We start from the raw sequence: 22069 nt of genomic DNA on the forward strand, positions 1-22069 counted from the left end.
CCAGGTAAAATGTGCCCAGATTCTTGATCACAGAAACTGTAAGATAATAAATCCATCTTGTTTTAAGTTTAGGGATAATTTGCTATGCAGCAGGAGATAACTAACATGGAAATTATCCTCATGCTCGAGGAGTTGACAGTATAGCTGAAGTCAGACAAAACACTATAGCCCAATTTTTAAAGTAGTGCCATCTTCAGTAACTTGGCAGAGGTTTAAATCAAGGACTGAATGCTGTGATTCTGGCATTTCAGTTCTAATCTCAAGTTAACTTGATTTCTGTTTTTATAGGTTTTCCAGCTGGAAAAGCTCTCGAGCAATTCTGTCCCTTTAGTTTTTACCCTGTATTCCACCTGAAAAGAATAATGATACTGTAATTGACCAACTGAACTACACAGCCCTTGAGGGTAGGACGAGTATTTTATACTTAGTGCTTTTTCACATGCCCTTTCATAAAAGGGGAGAGTTCACCAAATATGAATGATGAACTATATTCTCACAATTAGGAAAAGACCAAAAAACACGTGGAAGACTTATGCATTCATTTCCTGAAAGACCTGAGAATTCTGGCACATGTACTGGAAATAGGATGGGGTGGGGAGCTGCCAAAGCAGTCGTATACAGGGCTCTGATGCACAGTTCATGAGCCAAACAGAAGAAGCCTTAGAAGACTTCCACAGGTGATATTCACCATGACACTATATACTTCCTCCAGAAGCTTTCCAGAATCACTAAAACAAGAGCCCTGAAGGTTATTTTTATTGACAACAGCAGATGCTGCCTGTGCTCTGCCTATAACCCCTAGGTACTGGCCATCACAGTGTATTCCAGAGCACCCTTCTGCAACTTTCCATTTGCAGGCTTCGGCCAGAAGTGCAGATGCAACCTTCAGCTGCTGACATTTGAATGGGAGGAAAAATCCCCAATCTTCTTTGCCCTGTTTTGATGGGACGACTCTGAGGTGTGTTCTATGCTGTCACCCATAGCCCCCCAGTGGCACTGACTCCCAGGCATTCACAGGGGTAACCTACTCAATAGCACTTTCTTGGGTCACTCCAAAATAAACTGCTCGGACTCAAATCTTTGTCTCAAAGTTGGTTTCTGAGGAAACGTGATGAACAGATAAACTAAAATAGGATGCTTAAGTTTGAATCTTGTTGAATTAATCCTGCTGAAGCTGTCTTGCTCAAACATCTCAGGAAAGAACTAGACCTAACTTTAGTGACGTGTGATCCAATGGGAAGCCTGGGTGGGGAGGGCAGTACTTGGAAGCTGACTTGCTCATGGGGTTGGAGTGAACACTGGGGACTGAGTTGAGAGATAATTTTTTTTTTTTAATGATACAGACTTTCAATAAATTTTAGAATATTGACAAATGAAATAGTCACTAAGAGGGGTGCCTGGGTGGCTCAGTCGGTTAAGCATCTGACTCTTGCTCTCAGCTCAGGTGTTGATCTCAGGGTTGTACAAGTTCAAGCCTTTGTTGGACTCCATGCTGGGCATGAAGCCACTTAAAAATAAAAAAATAAAAAAGTCACTGATAGCTATCAATCAGCCCAGAGCTTGGTTTCTTTCAGCAAAGCTGGGAGAATGTCTAAGTCAACTCATCAAGCCCCAGCTCTGCCCCAAGCAAGGTCCAGAAAGGTCCCAGAACTGGTTATGCTCTTGCTTTGGCCTCTTGACATCCTAAGCCCTTCCAGCTGAGGAATGGCAAAAGCCAAAAATGGGGTCACTTCCATTGCTGCACCTGGCTCCAGTTATAATCACCCAAACCAAGTCCTGAAGGTCCCCAGTAGCACTGGAGAAGTACAGATGTTTATTTTATTTTATTTTATTTTATTTTATTTTATTTTATTTTATTTTATTTTTTAAATTTTTTTAAAACATTTTATTTATTTTGGAGACAGGGAGAGACAGAGCATGAACAGGGGAGGGTCAGAGAGAGGGAGACGCAGAATCTGAAACAGGCTCCAGGCTCTGAGCTGTCAGCACAGAGCCCGACGCGGGGCTCGAACTCACAGACCGTGAGATCATGACCTGAGCCGAAGTCGGCCACTTAACCAACTGAGCCACCCAGGCGCCCCCGGATGTTTATTTTTAAATAAATTCCTTTTCTTCTGGTTTAATCAAAAGCTTTTATAAAGTTCGGTTTTAAACCATCCACAAACACACTAATCTCTGAAGGATTTGGCAAAGATGTATGTGTTTTTCTATTTCCTGTTTTTTATTGTACACACAGATTAACACGGAATCAAAGAGCACCCCCCCCCCCAAAAAAAAAAAGTTCAGCACAAAGGATACGGTTAAATACAACAACTACAGTGAGGAAAGGTCTGAAACAGATTGGACAGTTGTCTCAGACAGAAAACTAACAAATAACTGTTACTTAAGTGAGTCACAATTGGAAGTTTCAGTCATTATATGTGGAAGCAAACACATTTTAGCATATGAACCTCTATTGTGGAGTTTGCATTTGCCGCTTGGTGTTCGAGTTCCTGCTTCTCCAAGAATAAATAGCCTAGTTAAGTACAGTCTTTAACAGACAACCTCCACTTTATGAGCCAAGTCAGATCCCAAGTGTTCATCAAAAGGTGCTGACAGAGGTTATCGGACATCTTCTGACAAAGGTCCGCATCCACTGGCCAGCAGACGTGAGAGAGTATCAGAGACGGAAGAAAAACCTTTAGAAATTTTGCTGAGAAAATGCCGCCCTTTCTTCAAAACACGTGTGTTTCTTCCTCATGCTGAGAGAAGCCGTGTGCTTTCCATGTTTAGAGACCGTCTTTTGGAGGGGAGGGGGATTTTTCAGACCGACTTGACCAGCCCCATGTCTGATCTGAGTTTTTCTTCAAAATGCTTTCGATTTCCTCTTTCAATGTAATCTTCAGGCTGAGAGCTGTTTTGCCCTCCCCCCCCCCAATGGTATTGGTGTGTATTTCAGAAACTCTATGAGTATCTTGTGGTATCTGTGATTGAGATGGCTCTTCACAGTGGGTCTTCTTTGAGTGGCATCATCTAGATTCATGCTGGGCATTCAGTAAGAGCACTACTGAATGTAAACAGAAGTCATGATTGTAAACAGAAATTGAGGCTGAACACTGCTCAGGGCCCTTACTGCTATAGCAAGGACCCTAAAGTTTGTCTTCCTACAGCCCAGACACTGCGATTCTGCTCATCTGGTCAGGGTCTGTGACAAGCAGCGAGAGGCTAAGCTCATTGCTTTTATGTCTTGCAGTATGCTTTATAAATATTTTAGTGAAAGTAATATGATATTCAGATAAAATTCAGATCCATTTTGCCCCCCTCCTCAATTACCTTTCTTCATTTTCCTCCCCAGATCCTCCCCTGGTAGTGTCTCCAGTGCATGTATGTGTGTGTCCATCATCAATCTATACAGTGTTTTTTTTTCTTTTTAATTTTAAAATAATTTGTATCATATGTTTAGATATTTTTGCAACCTGGTTTATTCCCTCTCAGTGGTATATTTTTGTGATCTACTTACAACATGAATACCTGGACACCTAGTTCACTTTTTAATCTGCTATTCCAATGTTCTTGGGAATACAAACTTTATTTTTCATTTCAAACCCCTCTGATGGGTTTCAGATTGTTCCCAGCTTCTTATAGCTGTTTCCTATGCACATATTTGCAAGTTTCTCTACAGGAGGACTTTTCTAGGGCACAAGGAATATAATTTTTAGCTTTGCTGTATGTTGGAGGTTTTTCAATTTGTGTGTGTGTGTGTTTTTAACAGTGACATTTTAGTTTATTTTTTATTTTTTAAATAAGCTCTATGCCCAACTTGGGGATTGACCTCACGACCCTGTGAGTTGTACCTCAGGAGTCGTGCATTCCACTGACTGAGCTAGCCAGGCACCCTTTTACTGGATGTTGTTAATCTGATGTCAAAATAGTTGTATTTATTTTCACTTCCACTAGTAGATTTTGTAAGTTCCTATTTTTCATCTTTCCAACATCTCATATCGTCAGATCAAACAATTTGTAGACAATCAGAGGGATATGAAGTGGGATCTAATTTAATTTGCATTTCTCTCAGTATAGTGAGGAGGACCATATTTTTGTAAATTTTGCTGGTTTTGTTTTCCTTTTCTGTTTCCTGTGCATATTTTTTGCCCATTTTCAAAAATTGGGGTTTTGTTTTCTTATTAATCTTAATTCCTTGTATATCTTAAATACTTTGTAATACATAGTATGAATATCTTCTCCAAGTCTATGGCTTGTTTTTAACCAGATTTTAAAAATTAAGCTTTAATTTTGGCATCATTTAAAAATTACAAGCAAATTTATAATTTTTAAATTTTTTTTTTTATGATTCATGTGTTTTCTACCTTGTTTTAAGAAATTCTGCTTAGGGTCACCTGGGTGGCTCAGTGGGTTAAGCATCTGACTTCGGCTCGCTCAGGTCATGATCTTGCAGTTCGTGAGCTCAAGCCCCGCATTGGGCCCTGTGCTGACAGCTCGGAGTCTGGAGCCTACTTCAGATTTTGTGTCTCCCTCTCTCTCTCTGCCCCTCCCCCGCTCACACTCTGTCTCCCTATATCAAAAAATAAGCATTAAAAAAACTTTAAATTAAAAAAAAGAGAAATTCTGCTTAACTCAAGGTCGTAGCAATTATCTATATATTTCATTCTAATAGTATAAAAGTTGTGCTCCACATATTTCGATCTTTATTCTTTCTATAACTTATCTGTGCATAGGGTGTTAGGTAATAAAAATCTAATTTTACTTATTTGTATCTAGAAGCCAATTTTTCCACTACTGTCTTTTTTTTACAATGGAAATGGCTTTCTGATTACATAAACAACTCATGATCACTGTGAAAATTCAAATAATTATTTGACATGTGAAGAAATACATTAAAAGTCACCTGAGAGCCTGTTGCCCTAAGATAGTCATCATTGATATTTTCAACATCTTTAATCAACAGTCTGTCCTCTCCTCCACTTGTTTATGGTACCACCTCAGTCATACAGAAAGAGGTCTTTTCTAGGATTCAGGCAAACTTAGAGAATTAACACTAGATCTGGATATAATTTGTAGAATTTGAAGTATCCGTGTAAAGGGTTTTCAAGTTAGAGTATATCACATGATTGCCTGATTTCATTAAGCAGCGTAAATAAGTAAACAGAATAAGTAGGAGCAGCACATGAAAAGTAAGAATTTTCCAGTGACAACCAGCTCTTCTATGGTTTGAGGACATATGAGAATAAAGACTACAAATTTATGAAGCAAAAGCATAATTTTTCTTAGTATCATGCCCAGTATGCAAGGTTCATCTTGCTAAATATTTTCAAATTAAGACCATTAGTACTTCTTCTAATAAATAATTTATCTTAAATGTTGTCACAGAAGTAGACAAGGAAAAACAGAGCCAGTTCCTAGAAAAGCACTGTCTAACTTGGATAGAATGCGAAAATCTGCATCAGTCCATCTTGGAAGCTCTAGGGTGTAAAAGGTGAAATGAAATGGAGTACCTTGTGTCAAAGGGTTTAAAATGGAGCCAGGAGGCCATAAAGGAGGTGGGCCTTGTGCACGTCTTCATCCTCACCGGTGGAGCCATTAACTTTTGAGCTAGGCCAAACTGCAAATATTCTGAGGACCCAGCTGGAAAACCTACAACCTGCTGCAGTAACAGACTTTTGCTTAGTGGTAGTCTTAGCAACCAATTCTGTTCAGCCTCGATTCATGTTCTACAACCGACGCCAATCAAAATTCTTTGTAAACAACTTATACAAACATTCCCTTTCCTCTTTAAAAACACTTGACTTTTGTTCTCCGGCAGGATGCTATTTGGCTTGCTGCCCAAATCTGTGTTCCCCAAATTGCAATTGTGAGACCCCAAAGAAATGTTTTGTTCTATTTTAGCTCTGCCTCTTTTTTTTTTTTTTTGGTTGACAATGAAAAGTTATTTATCATATTTCAGTACCACCAAGAAATAGACGACCGTATCCTTCCTCTGCATACACAAATATCACCCTTCAGTATCTTAATATTTTCTATTCTTCACAAAATGTGTAAGTAAATTCTTTGAGGCACACATTAAAAATACATTTGATGTTTTAATTAAAAATAATCAGAACCACGTATAGGCCATGTCTATCAGCATGTAGGATGAGAGTCTGTTTTTTGACCTTGTGCCCACATTGATGTCTAATGAACACTGATGAAGTTATTCAGTTTTTTTTTTGTTTTTTGTTTTTAACGTTTATTTATTTTTGAGACAGAGACAGAGTGTGAACAGGGGAGGGACAGAGAGAGAGGGAGACAGAGAATCCGAAACAGGCTCCAGGCTCTGAGCTGTCAGCACAGAGCCCGACGCGGGGCTCGAACTCACAGACCGCGAGATCACGACCCGAGCCGAAGTCGGACACTTAACCGACCGAGCCACCCAGGCGCCCCGAAGTTATTCAGTTTTTATGTAGGCATCCTCTGGTATATATGGCATGGGTTTTTGAAAACGTATTCAGACATTACTCATTTCTGTTCCAAAGGGATTTGAAATGTTTTAAGTGATAAGAATATGCAGTGTAGAGTTCAGTTATAAATTGCAGTACTATATGAAGAGATTTGGAAGAGCTACATAAGGATTAAGTCCCTCTTCCCAAATATAGCCATGTAGATACATCTGTTCTAACTTTACCTCGTCTCCATTCTACAGCTCTTTTGCCACATTCTAAAACCAAATTGTCAGAAAAGAAAGCAACAAGCCAAAGTATAGCTAGTGTGTTAGCCCAGGACTGGATTCCCGGTATTTGTGATTTCTGAGTGTGTGCAGACCTGGGTGAATCAGAACGACTTCTTTTCAAGCATGTGTGATTTATCCAGACACTGACCAGCTCCAAGTTCTTCCTGCCCACGTGCTTCCTGCTCCATCAAAATTAACCCAGGCTGCCAAACTGCTCTACTGCTCCAATGCTTTGAATTTCGAAAGCTGTTTTCCTTGAGGACACTCCTAAGAAGAAAAGAGGAAATTGCCTATGTGCGTGTTTCTGAGACAACTTCAAGGGGTTTTTAGCAAGCAAAAAAATTTCCAGTGTGCAGGTTTTTTTTTTTTCTTTTTTTCTTCTTCTGATCTCATCTGAAAGACACTGTGGTTTTCAGCTAGCTTGGTGCTGTTACTACAGTCATTTTACCTGACCTCTTTTTTTTCAACAGGCATAAGACAAGGCTGAGCTCATACTTTCATGAAAGCCACTCTGCCATCTAAGCAGAACTAACACTGTTAGAAGAGCATGCAAATTGTAATTAAAAAAAAAAAAATCCATAAGCCAGCAGTTTCTTTTGACCACAGTGGTTTTTTTCCTCCTGCTCATTCTGCTGAAACAGCAGCGTTGGGGTACATTGCAAGGCTTCAGCTTTCTGCTCTAATTTGCTGTTCTTCTGATGAGAATTGTGCGTTTCAGGATGTTTTGTTTCATGTGTGCGACGTGTTGCACACCCAGCTGGATTTTAAGTTTCTGAAGGCATGGACCCCTCCTTTCTTTGCTCATCTCATCTCTTCTAGAGGATCCCATATGGTATTCTATTGTAGGTGCTCAATCATCATACGTGGAGTGAATGTGTGATTGAACAAATGAGTGACTGAACAGATACTTCCTGTCTCTCATTTTCTCAACTAAACTGGGCAAACTGGATAGGATCCATTTCAGTCCTAGAGGAGGATCTGTGGCAAGGCAGAAATGAGATGAGAATCCAAGGGCATGTGGCAGGAGCTGAAGTGTTCAACAATTCCACAGTGAAGGTGGTTTAGACCTATGTGGATGGATGTCATAGGGTATAATCAGGTGTTTGCATGGATGTACATGTGATAGGTATTATGTTTTTAGTTTCACGCATTCATGTAATTATGTATTTCTATCGGTTGTATGTTATCTACGTGTGTATGACTTACATATAAACATATATGAGACAAGTATGTGTGTGTGTTTGTGTGCATGTATACAGTTGCCCCTTGAACACCACCAGTGTGAACCACGAGTCCACTTATACACAGATCTTTTCTGATAAAGACAGTACAGTACTGTAAATGTATTTTCTCTTGCTTATGATTTTTCAAAAGAAGAAACACTTTCTTTTCCCTAGCTTGCTTCATTGTATGAATACAGTACATACAATATACAACACACAAAATATGTGTTAATCAACTGTTTATGTATTTGGTAAGGCTTCTGGTCAGCAGTAGACTACTGGTAGTTAAGTTCTAGGGGAGTCAAAAGTTATACAGACTTTTGACTGTGCCAGGGAGTGGGCGCACCTATCCCCTGTGTTGTGCCAGGGTCAGCTGTATGTCCATTAAAGAATTTGCACTGAGATCCTCTTAGAGAACCACCTTTGTTTGGAAAAATACCGTGATTATCCACTTATGGTTGGAAAGTAAGGCCCTGGGGCTACAGATAGAAGAATATATGGAAATAAAGTCACAGCTAAACCAATCTGAATCTAATCATCAAGAGGAATTTGGGAGTTGAGAGAGTACAAGGGAGAGATTGAAGAGAGATGGGACTCCGCAGGGCTTTGCTTAGGAAGGTCGTCATAGGGGAAATTAAAGAAAAGAGGCTGAATTCCTTGTCGGGGTTGGCCCAGAGCAGGAAAAAAGAAGTGGACCCCTAGAGAGATGTGAGTTCAGCTGAAACAGGACTTTGGAACTAGAAGTCAACACAAGCCTGTGCAATCTCAATAATTAATGAATAAATCTGAGGTGATCATTAGACTTTTCATAGAGCTTGGGAGGAAAGCTCAAGCAAAAAAATTTTAAGTTTATTTATTTATTTTCAGAGAGAGAGAGAAAGAGAGAGAGGAAGAAAGAGAATGAGTGGGGGAGGGGCAGAGAGGGAGGGAGAGATAGATTCCCAAGCAGGCTCTGTGCCATGCACACAGACCCCAATGCACGGGTTCAAACCCATGAACCCATGAGATCATGACCCAAGCGGAGATCAAGAGTTGGATGCTTGACCGACTGAGCCACCCAGGAGTCCCTAGAAAATTTTGGTTAAACCTTAAAAACTGTTGGGGCGCCTAGGTGGCTCAGTTGGTTAAGTGTTGGACTTGAGTTGGTCATGATCTCACGGCTTGTGGCTTGAGCCCTGCATTGGGCTCTTTGCTGACAGCTCAGAGCCTAGAGCCTACTTCAGATTCTGTGTCTCCATCTCTCTCTCTGCCCCTCTCCTGTTCATGCTCTGTCTCTCTCTTTCTCTCAAAAACATTAAAAAAGTTTTTTAAAAATCTTAAAAACTGTTGCCACCTCAACTTCTATCTCTGGGTTCCTTAAAACCAGCATAAGGTGAGCGATTGAGAAACCCTCTACTCATTCCAACAAATCAGTCTCATGCATGACCTTCCTGAAGCCCAGAGTTATAAAGAAGATCAACAAATAAAGTCACCCCATGGTCTCTTTCAGGGGCTGTTAACAACAGGTATTTGAACTGGTAAGACAAAGTTAGCAACTCCAGTCCTGGTTCGCAACTCCAGTCCTGATTCTGGTCCCAACTCTAAGCAGAGGTAACCCTGCACCCAGAACGTCCCTGATTCAGCCTATTCTCACTCTAGCCATGCAGTGAGGACAGGACACCAATGGGGCAAACTGTGAAAATGTGGCAGGTTAGTCATAATATTTACAACCTGGCTTTAGAGTCTTTTGACCTGTTTTCCCAGGGCTATATTAGCCACTGTATTAAAATACCAAGGTAATTTTCACACTTGTATGATATGGATGGTTATTGTTCCTGTTTTACAAATAGGAGGACTGTGACATAAGCTTGCTCAGCACCAGCCGAGCAGGCTTCTGAGTGAGGAATTATGATTTCCAGGGTTGGGCTTGGTTCACTGGACACCATTGTCCTTTTCTACAAAAGGTTTATTGTGAAATGTTTACAAAAGCACTTTTAGGAAGAGTTCAGTGTCTATTTCTGTCTTGGTGAAAATGTGGGTGAATGTATAGGAGTGCTACAGAGCCCCCTCGCAGAGGGAGAAGGGCATTCACTCTTGCTGTGTTCTTACCATGAGCCCCGCGTTAGGATTCCTTACCTATATTGTCTGCACTTTTCTGAAAGATAAGGCAGCAGGGACAAACTTTCTGGAGTGATGTAACATTCTATAACTTAACAGCATGGATACACAAGGGAATGCGTTTGTCAAAAGGCATCCACTGGCACATTTAAGATTTAAACCTTTCAAGGGCCCCTAGGTGGCTCAGTCCGTTGAGTGTCCAACTCTTGATCTTGGGTCACGTCTTGATCTCAGGGTCTTGATCAGTGTCGTGAGTCTGAACCCTGCACTGGGCATGAAGCCTACTTAAAAAAAAAAAAAAGTTTAAACCTTTCATTCTTTTAACACATCAAAAGAAATAGAGCCCTAAACAGATATCGAACTCTTATTAATGACATACAGGCTAGACTGTTTGGCTATGACATGTTCTGATGTCTAAAACTCACTTTGAAATGCATCCAAAAAATAAGATGGATTGGTGGGTGGATAGAGGGATGATTCAGTGGACAGATATGTGGTAAAGCAGGTAGAACACAATGTTAACTGTAGAATCTAGCTGATAGATACACGAGTGTTCATTGTATAATTCTTTCAACTTCTCTGTGTGGTTGTAATTTTTCATAATTAAATGTTAGGGGGAAAAAAGTGGAGCTGACAGTTCATACCAATTTTGGATGCTACAGAAAAGTCCAGAAATATGGATGCTCAGAAATAAAAATATTCCGGTTAGGCTAGTTTTAGAGCTATGTGGGGGAAAGGCCCTCCTTGAAAATATAGAAGGATACCAGCTCCTTGTAGTTGAAATTGCATTTCTACTATGTACTGCGCTTCTCTGTGAACTGCCATTGGGTGCGTTCTCAAGACACAGGTTATGGTCCTTACCTTGATGGCCTCTCCACGGCATTTGGCATCACTGGCCACTTCCTCCTCAAAACACCCTCCTGGTTTCTCTCCCACTTCTCTGCTGGCTCCTTCACAGGCTCCTTTAACTACTTTTTAACATAGGTGTTTCTTTGGGGTGAGTTCTGGGCCTTCCTTTCTTTTCCTTGCAGTCTTTCTCCCAAGAGGGTCTCTCTGGGTTTTGGTACCCTCTCAGAGATGACATCTACCAAAGCCGTAACTCCAGACTAATCTTCTCTTTTCAACAAGGGACTCTTAAAGCCAGTTGCCTCCTTGATATCTCCACTTGAATGTCCCCATGAACTCACCTCTAAAAAATGCACACCCTTGGGGTGACTGAGTGGCTCAGTCGGTTAAGCATCCGACTTCAGCTCAGGCTGTGATCTCACAGTTCGTGGGTTCGGGCCCCATGTTGGGCTCTGCGCTGACAGCTCAGAGCCTGGAGCCTGCTTTGGATTCTTTGGATATCTTTGGATATCTCCCCCTCTCTCTGCCCCTCCCCTGCTTGCATGCTGTCTCTCTCAAAAATGAATAAACATTTAAAAAAAATTTTTTTTAAATGCACATCCTTTCCACACTATTCGATCCTCAGCTACAGTGTTTCTCTTTCTCTTGACCTTCCTGCGCATCCCCCTTCCGCCCTGCCCACTGCAGTGACCGTCATCTGCCCTGCCAGCTGGTCCAAGACCCTCACTCCATTCTCATTGGATCAAAGCCACCAATGTCATCTCTTAAAAACACAAATCTGATTATGTCTCTTCTCTACTTAAAAAACCTCATTAATGGCTTTTTGGCCTCATTAATGGCCACTGCTGTTAGGCTAAAATACACAATTCCTCATATGGACAACAAGGTCCCAATGTTGGGGCCTCTGCCTGCCTCTCTGTCTTGTCTCCCATCACCTCCCCTTGGCTCAGTCGACTGGGGTCACATGAGCTTTGGGTCCTCTAGTAAGCTGAGTATTTTCCTACCCCATGGCCTTTGTAGAGGGCACTCCCTCTTCTTGGAATGTTTCCTACAATCTTTCCTGGTAAATCCCTACTCATTGTTTAGGTCTTAGCTGAAATAATGCTCTTTGAGAGAAACTTCCTGACACATCCCCCCCCCCCCCCATCTAAATTATGCCTTATTCTCTTGTTGTCTGTCATAAAGCTTTCACTTTTTGTCTCACAGTAGAATTAGTGATTATATGTTTGTGTGTGTACTTATTTGCTGATGTCTGTCTCCCCTGCTAGACTTCAAACTCTGTGTAGGCAGGGACCGTGTCTGCTGTGCTCATCTCTGTGTCCCCGGCCCTATCATGAGTCCTGGGCACTGGGGAGGTGAGCAACACCCACTTATCAGTTCAGTGAACACACAGGTGTGCCTCACAGAGTTACAGTTTGAACAGTCATGTATAATGGCATAAATCAACGGGGCATCAGGATTCAGCATCATTAGGACGTGTGCAGCCCTCCCCACAGGCGTCACCAAGAACCCATTCAACGCAGGGCGTGAGGATGACTGGAACACACAGTCTGTTCTGAGTCATTCCTGTCTTGCCTCCTGACTCACTCCCTGCATGCGGGTAAAGGAAAAGCAAGAAAGAGCAATGCTTTAAGTGCCTGCTAAAAAGACTTCCTCTTCCTCTTCCTCTTCCTCATGTGGGAAGCGTTTGTGGGCATAGTCTTCAAGCCCACAAAAATGAAAGGCAAGTAACTTGAACTCGGAAGTACATGGTTGGCTGTTCCTGGCTCTGTCGCTTATTAGATATAGGACCTTGTATGGAGAATTTATATCTTAGAAACTTGATATGCCCCACCTATGTCATACAGCTATTAGTAAATGGGTTAATGTAAATGAAAGTGTTTCTCCCATCTCTGCCTGTAGACTATCACAAGCATAGGGCTTACTCTGCAGCTTGAAAGACAATAAAATAGTAGAGACACTGATTTTGCTGTTTTTAACAACTGACCGCTCTGCTACCAGTCTCTTACTAAATGTTTTACAATTAGAATAATGAACAACTTGATATTCTTTCCACTTTCAATACTTAATTGTAGGTGAGAACATGGTGGACATGACCTAAATTCAGAAATATCATTTCCTAAATCAGCAATCCACGGTCGGGATTAACCTATGAAGCGCTTAAATTGTGCGAGCATCCAACCCATCTATTGGTAATAGCTTTCTGGGTGATGCTGTACTAAAATCTATGTTTTTCCTCATAGTTGCCTATTATTTTAATGACAAAAACATCTTTATTTCCCCAGTTGTAAAAATAAAATGCATTCATAAAAATGCAAATGATATATAAATATAATAAGTAGCAAGAGAAAATCATTTATAAATATCTTCTCTTTACTTACATCGAAAAGACTATAAAAATAAGTAAGACCACCAAGTAAATATAAACAAGTCATTTACACAGGCAGCACTTGATGAGAATTTTAAAAATCTCTCATACATGGGATTATTTCAAAAGACTACTTCTACCTTGCAAAAAGCACACATTTTTGTTTATGATACATTTTTCAACTTACTGGCTATTAGTTCTTTCAGGGAAAATGGCTTGCCGATGTATATTTGAGAAGACCATCCTTTTCAGTTGGACAGTAAGAACGAAAATATCCCTTAAATATTTCCAATGACTTTACCATATGTAGAACAACTAAGAGATACAGAAATTGTCAGCAAGGAAAGTGATGTGAGGACCCATGGTATTTCTTAAATGTCACATGGAAGAGGCAAGGAATGCAAGCTTAATGGCATATGCTACCTTTGCAGATCGTTAATAAGTACAGACATTATGATGGCTTTGATTTCATACAGCAGCAGTTCATCTGTACAGCCACAAGGAAGTAGCCACGGATATTACTAATTTAATTTTATTTAATTAATTAATTTGGATATTGCTAATTGTAAATGCTAGCCTGTCATCATCAAGAAGGATGCTAAAATCTGGGAGGTTGCAAGAAAAGGCAGAAACACAACAGGAGCACTGAGTAAACTTTCAGGCTGAATTCAAGTGAATTGCTGGGCGACCGTGGGTTTCTAAATTCTTTTCCAGCATACATCAACCCACAGGTCAGCGTAAACAAGGCTAAGGTAGGGGCTACGCCTGTTCTATATCGCCATCTAGCGGATAGTGATACCCATGCTCTTTCGGTGCGTTTGCTTCTGAGGTAGACTTGCCCTAGTTTTAGCAAGCGAGCTGATGAATATCATTTGAGACACAGAAGATGAACTAACCTTTGAGTTTTGGTTTCCTTTGGACTTTAAAATGTCTGTTTCGGGGCGCCTGGGTGGCTCAGTCGGTTGAGCATCCGACTTCGGCTCAGGTCATGATCTCACGGCTCGTGAAAGCTTCAGTTACACAAGACTAATGCATTCTAGACATCTGAACAACACTGTGTCTAGAGTTAACACTGTATTGTGCACTTAATTGGTTTAGAGGGTAGCTCTCACGTTAAATGTTTTTTACCACATTGTTTGGAAAAAAGAATCATGAGGAAGACCATGAACAAAAGAAAACAGTAAGAGAGAAAAGAAAGACTAGAATCGAAAATGTCAGAGTGCTTTTCACGTGTGTAAGTATTATTCTGTGAACCTTCTGTTACATACACACACGTGTGTTTGTGGGTACTAGGGTGTAACGTAAAGGGCTTTTCATTCTGTGGGTCGAGTTCAAAGAAGTTCAAAAGCCACTGTTGTACTCTCAGAAAAAAAAAATTCAGACTAAAGCTAAAACTGATATTGTGTTTCGAGGGAATTTGGTTTCCTTGTATGTAGACGTGCTTCTCTATCCCTGAACAAGGCAGTTTAAGATCCTTGAGGCAGCCCATGGGGTAACTTAGAGACACATGAATTGTGGACTCAGTCTATGCTTTCTCTTCTATGTAAAAATAAGGTAGGACTGATCTGGGAGCTTCATTATACTGAGCACAGCCTTTGAAGCAGGACAAACCTGGTGTCGAATTCTGATAACAGAAACTTCTAGCTATATGTTAGACTTTGTGAATGTCAGCATCCTGGTCTGAAAATGAAGCTGATAGTTCTTCCTTCGTAAAGCTGTTGTGAGAAACTGATGGTAATGTAGAGAATGAGTCACCAATTTGCTGATAACATTTGAAAGAGTTCTTGTCTTCCTCTATTGCCCTAGATTTCTATATCTTAGAATTGCAAATTTCTCTAAATCAATTTTATTTATTTATTTATTTATCTATTATTTTTATTTATTTTTAATTTTTTTAACGTTTATTTATTTTTGAGACAGAGAGAGACAGAGCATGAACAGGGGAGGGTCAGAGAGAGAGGGAGACACAGAATCCGAAACAGGCTCCAGGCTCTGAGCTGTCAGCACAGAGCCTGACGCGAGGCTCGAACTCACAGACCGTGAGATCATGACCTGAGCCAAAGTCGGATGCTTAACCGACTGAGCCACCCAGGCGCCCCTATTTATTATTTTTAATCTTTATTTTTGAGAGAGAGAGAGACAGAGCATGAGCAGGGGAGGGGCAGAGAGGGAGACACAGAATCCGAAGCAGGCTCCAGGCTCTGAGCTGTCAACACAGGCTCTGAGCCCACGTGGAGCTCAAATTCACGGACTGCGAGATCACGACCTGAGCTGAAGTTGGACACCCAACTGACTGAGCCACCTAGGCGCCCCAGTATTTGTTTATTTTTAAATGTTTATTTATTTTTGAGAGAGATGGAGACAGAGACAGAGAATCTGAAGCAGAGCCCAATGTGGGGCTTGATCTCACAAATCGTGATATCATGAACCGAGCCGAAGTTGGACGCTGCTTAACTGCTTAACTGGTGGAGCCACCCAGATGCCCCATCCCTTAATCAACTTAAAACCTACAATCGAGCTGGAACTCCAGTAAGAGTTTTTTCTTCCTCTTCAGGGAGGTCCAGTGAAAGCCTTAACACTATACTCTCTTATTCTGCTTATGATTATGTTTAATTCATTGTGAATCTCAGTGGGAGTGTATTTCTCGTTTCTGCAGTGGCTTTTTATTTTACCGATTTCCTTCTCAAAGTGGGACACCATCCTGGGGGACTTGTTACCCAAACATAACGACAGTGTTGTGTGTGAGCAGAGCAGGTGCTGGAGGAAGAGAGAGGACTCAGCTCCATTCCTTTTACTGAGAAATCAACATATAACATTATATTAGTTTCAGTGTATAACATGATTCAATAGTTGTATATACTGCAAGGTGATCACCACAACAATTCTAGTCAATATCCATCCCCATAGATAGTTACATTTTTTCCTTGTGATGAGAATTTTTAAGATTTATTCTCTTAGCAACTTTCAAACCTACAATCCAGTATTGTCAGCCACAGTCACCATGCTGTACATTACATCACTAGGACTTACTGACTTACTTCATAATTGGGATTTTGTACCTTTTGAACTCCTTCACTCATTTTGTCTACCCCTCCTGCCCCTGGCAACCACCAATCTGTTCTCTGTATCTATGAGTTCAGCTCTATTTAAAAAAATTTTTTTTTAATTTAAATTTTAGTTAACATATAGTGCAATATTGGTTTCAGGAGTAGAATTCAGTGGTTCATCACTTACATACAACACCCCGGACTCATCACAACAGGTGCCCTCCTTAATATCTATCACCCATCTAGCCCATCTCCCACCCACTTCCCTCCATCAACCCTCAGTTTGTTCTCTATCCTTAAGAGTCTCTTGTGGTTTGTTTCCCTCTCGTCTCTTCCTTGCTCCTCCCATATGTTCATCTATTTTGTTTCTTAGATTCCACATATGAGTGAATTCATATGGCATTTGTCTCTCTCTGATAGATTTATTTCACTTAGCATAATACATTCTAACTCCAACCATGTCATTGCAAATGGCAAGATTTCATTCTTTTTGATGGCTGAGTAATATTCCATTGTATGTATGTACCACTTCTTTATCCGTTCATCAGTCGATGGACATTTGGGCTTTCTCCATAGTTTGCCTATTGTTGATAATGAATTCAGCTCTATTTTGTGCCCTTTCCCTTCAGCTCAGTCTCTCCCCAGTCTCTTTCTGCTCCTTCCTTTCTTCCCTAACCTGCTGTAGCAAGTTTCCTTATCCCAGAGGAAACGGAATTGACAAACTGTGGCTAACAATAGAACCTATCATGCCTCCTCAAGTGGGTGTCCTGGTGAGGAAATAAGAAAATGAATATGCAAGCTGTAAGAACAATGAGGGTTATACCAACATCAGATGTTTTTGCATTATGATGAATGAATGGATATTCTTGGTAATGTTGGTGAAGCATTAACCCAGAGGGTGCCTGGGTCTGCCATTTGCCAGCTGAGTGGCCTTGGTCAAGTTGTCAAACCTTTTGAAACCTCAGTTTTCTCATCTCTAAATTGTGGAAAACAGTCCCTCCCACCCACAGGGCTCTTTAAGAATCAGAACATATAGAGCACTTAGACACATGGGAAAAGATCTTAGCCATAGTAAATGATTGTTATGGACTGAATGTTTATGTTCCCTGAAATTCATACACTGAAGTCTAATCCCCAGTGTGATGGAATTGGGAGGTGGGGCTTTGGGGAGGTGATTAAGTCATAATGGTGGAGCACTTATGAATGGGGGTTAGTGCCCTTACAAGAAGAGACATGAGATTGCCCTCTCTCTCTCCTCACCAGGTGAGGACACCCAGAGAAGGCGGCCATCTGCAAATCAAGAAGAGAGTCCCCACCAGACACAGATCTGTAGAACCTTGATCTTGGACTTCTTGTCTCCAGAATTGTGAGGATCAATGGTTGTTGTTGAAGCCCCCAGCCTATGGTACTCTTGTTATAGCAGCTGGAACTGACTAAGACAATGATCAATAAATATCAGTGGTTGTTATTGTCATATCTCCCCAGATATTTTTGTCCTTGATGGACCAGAAAGGTAGTCCTTAAAGTTAAAAAGTTAAAGTTAAAGTTTCATAACATCTATGAGTTGTGGGGAAAATGGGGGGAAAAGGCAAGACATTTGGGGCAGAGGAGCCTTCCTGAAACTCTGAAATCATCCCATGTGGGCAACCACCTGGGCATGATACTGCTCTGTATTGGAGACTTTGCAATTTACTTGAAATTTTGCTACAGTACAGAGAGGCCCATGTGATAACTGACTCCATGAATGGCAGATTATTGTGTTTTAAGTTAACACTCTTTTCAAACCACAGAGGCTGGTTATTACTTCGTATCTCTCACTACTATATGATCTGCTCATCTGTGGGTTATCGCCTTTGCCCCTCGTTTGTGTCCTGCCTTCAGAGACATAGAAGGCAGGGAGCTGAGGCACAAAAAGGGCCTTGGTAGTGAGGATCAGGTAAGGGGGTGGAAATAAGGAGGGGAAGAGAAGAGAAGGGAGTGGCTGAGCACAAATTGCTAGAGGAACCACTCTCTTACTATCGTTTTTAAGGTGTTTTTTTTTTTTTAAGTTTATTTATTTATTTTGAGAGAGAGACAGAGAGAATGAGCAGAAAGGGGCAGAGAGAGAGAGAGGGAGAGAGAATCCCAAGCAGGTTCCACCCTGTCAGCACAGAGCCCAATGCGAGGCTTGAACTCACAAACTGTGAGATCATGACCCGAGCCAAATTCAAGAGTCAGAGGCTTAACCAACTGAGCCCCCTTATCATTTTTAGATGGAATCTTGGTCAATTCATATGATGTGCACCCTTCATAGTGAATGAGATGATTTTAGGTGGTACACAGGTGAACGTTTTTTTTTTTTTTTTAAACATTTAATTATTTTCGAGACAGAGAGAGACAGAGCATGAACGGGGGAGGGTCAGAGAGAGAGGGAGACACAGAATCTGAAACAGGCTCCAGGCTCTGAGCTGCCAGCACAGAGCCCGATGCGGGGCTTGAACTCACGGACCACGAGATCATGACCTGAGCTGAAGTCAGCCGCTTAACCAACTGAGCCATGCAGGTGCCCCCAGGTGAACGTTTTTTTAAGTTTCATTCTTGCTAATGAAAAGATCATCAGAATAAGCCTGAGCAAGCAAAGCTGTTTATTAGACTTATTCCAAAAGAGGAGAGCACTCACTCCTCTGACAGTTTTAGTTATGTGCCAGGAGGTAGAGCTCAAAGAAGAAAACTTACAGGTTTTGAGGTCTGGGCTCAAGTGGTTGAAGGTCGGTCTCTCAAGGCAGAGAATGGACGGGGGCCGGGTTTGGGATGGGAGGACACAGCAAGGCGAGGATCTGCAGGAGTAAACTGCTATCTGATGTTTTCTCAGGTGGGCACACTGTTTTCCTGAATAAAGTCATTTGCAGAAATTTCCTGAAGCAAACAGCAAAGGTATTTATTGGTGTACGGTCTTATTTTCCTGGGCAAGGATTTCTTGGAACAAATGGTTGTGTTCTGTTGACACAGATGGACTCAGTTCTCATAATTACGTGTTTCGTTAATGTGTATTTGATAATATATAATTGGTGCTTCAAACTGCTAATCGTGAAAATAATATTATTTAGGACAACAGGGAAGTAAATTAAATTTAAAGATAAAAGCTGAGTTCATCAAAGAAAACTAATAGTATAGGTGATACTAAACCATGACAAAAATTCTGAGTACAGTATATGAACAACTGACATGTGAAAAACACTATTCAATACAGGAGAATGTCCTGGTGGAGTCTAGAGTGGAGGAAAATCCTCTTACGGGGAAGGAGTGTAGCCCACAGTTGAATCATCGGAGAAAGCCAGGGTAGATGAGTGGGATTGGCAGAGCTGGTTGCCTGGGCTGGGAGGGGCCCCGGTGCCCCCTGGGTTTAGTGTCATCTCCCTTGTGCAAATGAGCTGAGCACTAGAAAAGTCCCTCTGTCTGGAAACTCTGACTTACTTGTGGGTCTACTTGGGGTTTGAGCTTTCAAACAGGAAGTAGCAGCTGCTGTTGGAAGATCCTATGCGAGACAGATGGATTCCCCATTAGTGGCACCTGCCATTGTGGTCACCCAGATGCCAACTGCATAATGTAGCAAAAAGGCACTGAGACTCAATGAAGGGCAAACCAACCAGAATGCCTCGGTGATGGATATTTTGAACAAACTGAAAAGGATAGAAGGAGGAGGCAAGGGCAGCTTCTGGTTTTCTAGAAACCAGAGCCAAAGCAACTTCAGTGGTGGGGTTGGTGTAGGGGAAGGAGGATAAATCCCTGGCAATTCAGGACAAAGTTAGCTTGACTTTGAGGAGAGGAACTTTTGGGACCAGATAGAGAACAGCCTTTCTTAGGTAGAAAGCCCAGGACCAGGGGAGAATCCTGTAGTATCTGCTATGTTCAGGTTCCTGCTGAGACAAAATAAAGCAGTCCGAGTCAGGGAGATGATGGGGATGGGAAGAGAGCAGGCAGAAGGAGACAGTTCCTTTATGTTGCCAAGAATCTCACTACAGTGCTCATCAGTGACTTGAATCATCCTGAGACCTAACTCTAAGGAACTTCATCCAGCGTGCTACTCAAACCAGAGTGGGTGGGGCTCACCCTATAGCAAAACCAAGGGAACTGGAAAAGGAGCCATTCTGAAAGCAACCCTATTCCCTTCCTCAAAGACGAGGATCAGATATCGCCAGTATTCTGCAAATCAACCATTCCTAATGAGTGTGTGTGTGTGTGTGTGTGTGTGTGTGTGTGTGTTTGTGTGTGTGTGTGTGATGGCTGCAATTTTGCTCACCACTTTGTTACGCCCCTGTCAGCTTCCCTGACCAGCGTTGCATGGTGGTTGGAATTTGGTTTTATTTCCTGTCTTCTGCTGGTTTTGGGTTTTATTTGCTGTTCTTTTTCCAGCTCTTTAAGACATAAGGTTAGGTTGTGTGTCTGAGATCTTTCTTCCTTCTTTAGAAAGGCTTGGATTGCTGTATACTTTCCTCTTATGACTGCTTCTTATGACCGTCCTAGAGGTTTTGGGTTGGGGTGTTGGAATTTGGTTTTAGTAACTAACATCAGGCTTCCAGGCACCTTCACCATCAACGGGTAACCTAAAAAATTAAGCATTCAAAAAATGCAACCAAGTAAACATCAGGCAATGGCCTTACCAGCACCAAAGAAACATCCAGGTGATAAAGTGGAAGACTAACCAAGATGTGGGCATTTGAATGTTTACTATTATTCCTTAGGAAACAAACAACTAGAGAAGGAAAATGTCAGCAGAGGTTTTTTTTTCAGCAAGTCGAGATCCTGAGAATGACTGTACAGAGACAAGAGAGCAGCCTCCCTGAGCAGCCACGAGGCTTTTGTGTTTTGTTTTTTTACTGTTTGGGTAATATGAGTTGAAAGAAGAAATATCAATAACACATGGGGAGAATCCCAACTAAAGAAATCTGAAACGTATAATAAAAGTTTTTCCCCCCCATTTCTGTTATTTTGGATGCTGGTGTTAAACTTCCAAGTGTTAGGATTTAAAAGGAAATTTTATGCCCTTCTTGTTTATTTCTAGGATGAAATAGGATAGCATTTTTGTTTTCTTACATGACTTTCTTTGAAAACGTGCAATATATTGGTGGCTCAGTCAGTCGAGCCTCAGATTCTTGATCTCTGTTAGGGTCCTCATCTCAGGGTTGTGAGTTCCACCCCGCATTGGGCTCCACACTGGGCATGAGGCCTACTTAAAAAAAAGAGCGGGGCACCTGGGTGGCTCAGTCGGTAAGCGTCCGACTTCAGCTCAGGTCATGATCTCACGGTTCGTGAGTTGGAGCCTGGCATTGGGCTCTGTGCTGACAGCTCGGAGCCTGGAGTCTGCTTCCGATTCTGTGTCTCCCTCTGTCTCTGTTCTTCCCCTGCTCACACTCTGTCTCTCAAAAATAAATAAACATTAAAAAGAAAACAGAAAGAAAGAAAACGTGCATTATAAAGTTCCTCAAAAATAAAATGTTTATCCTTGAAAGGAAAAAAAAATTTGCTCCACCACTCAATACCCAAGTCACCATACACATGATGCTTATTCGCCCTGAGTCTGGTGTTTTCCCACTTGTGCCTGTGATGTTAGGAAGACCACGTGACAGAGTATATGCAAAATGTTTGGCACATTGTCAGGACTTAATACGTATTCGCTGTTAGCTAATGTTTTTTAAGAATCTGACGGGGGGGGGAGTGGGGCATGGGGGTGGGGCGTGGAGGTTGTTTTTGGATTCCTGCTTCCTGTGGGTCTGACCGGAGAGAGAAGTGAATCAAAGAGTGAGTG

The 22069-nt window shown here is 41.6% G+C and overlaps 1 long non-coding RNA gene across 2 annotated transcripts in view; it reads left to right on the forward strand.

The window, feature by feature from the left end:
* LOC102966357 overlaps positions 1 to 21377 on the forward strand; it is a 29530-nt gene extending 8153 nt beyond the window's left edge. Inside the window, exons 2-4 of one of the 2 annotated variants that reach the window (XR_006210230.1) lie at positions 17548 to 17689; positions 19136 to 19197; positions 21055 to 21377. This is a non-coding gene — a long non-coding RNA (uncharacterized LOC102966357). Of the gene's footprint in view, positions 1 to 17547; positions 17753 to 19135; positions 19198 to 21054 lie in introns of those variants that run through there. The other variant, XR_001510456.2, reaches the window with a different exon arrangement.
* Positions 21378 to 22069: the final 692 nt, after the last annotated feature.

The sequence above is a fragment of the Panthera tigris genome, chromosome D3 (assembly GCF_018350195.1).
Source record: "Panthera tigris isolate Pti1 chromosome D3, P.tigris_Pti1_mat1.1, whole genome shotgun sequence".
Classification (NCBI taxonomy): domain Eukaryota; kingdom Metazoa; phylum Chordata; class Mammalia; order Carnivora; family Felidae; genus Panthera; species Panthera tigris.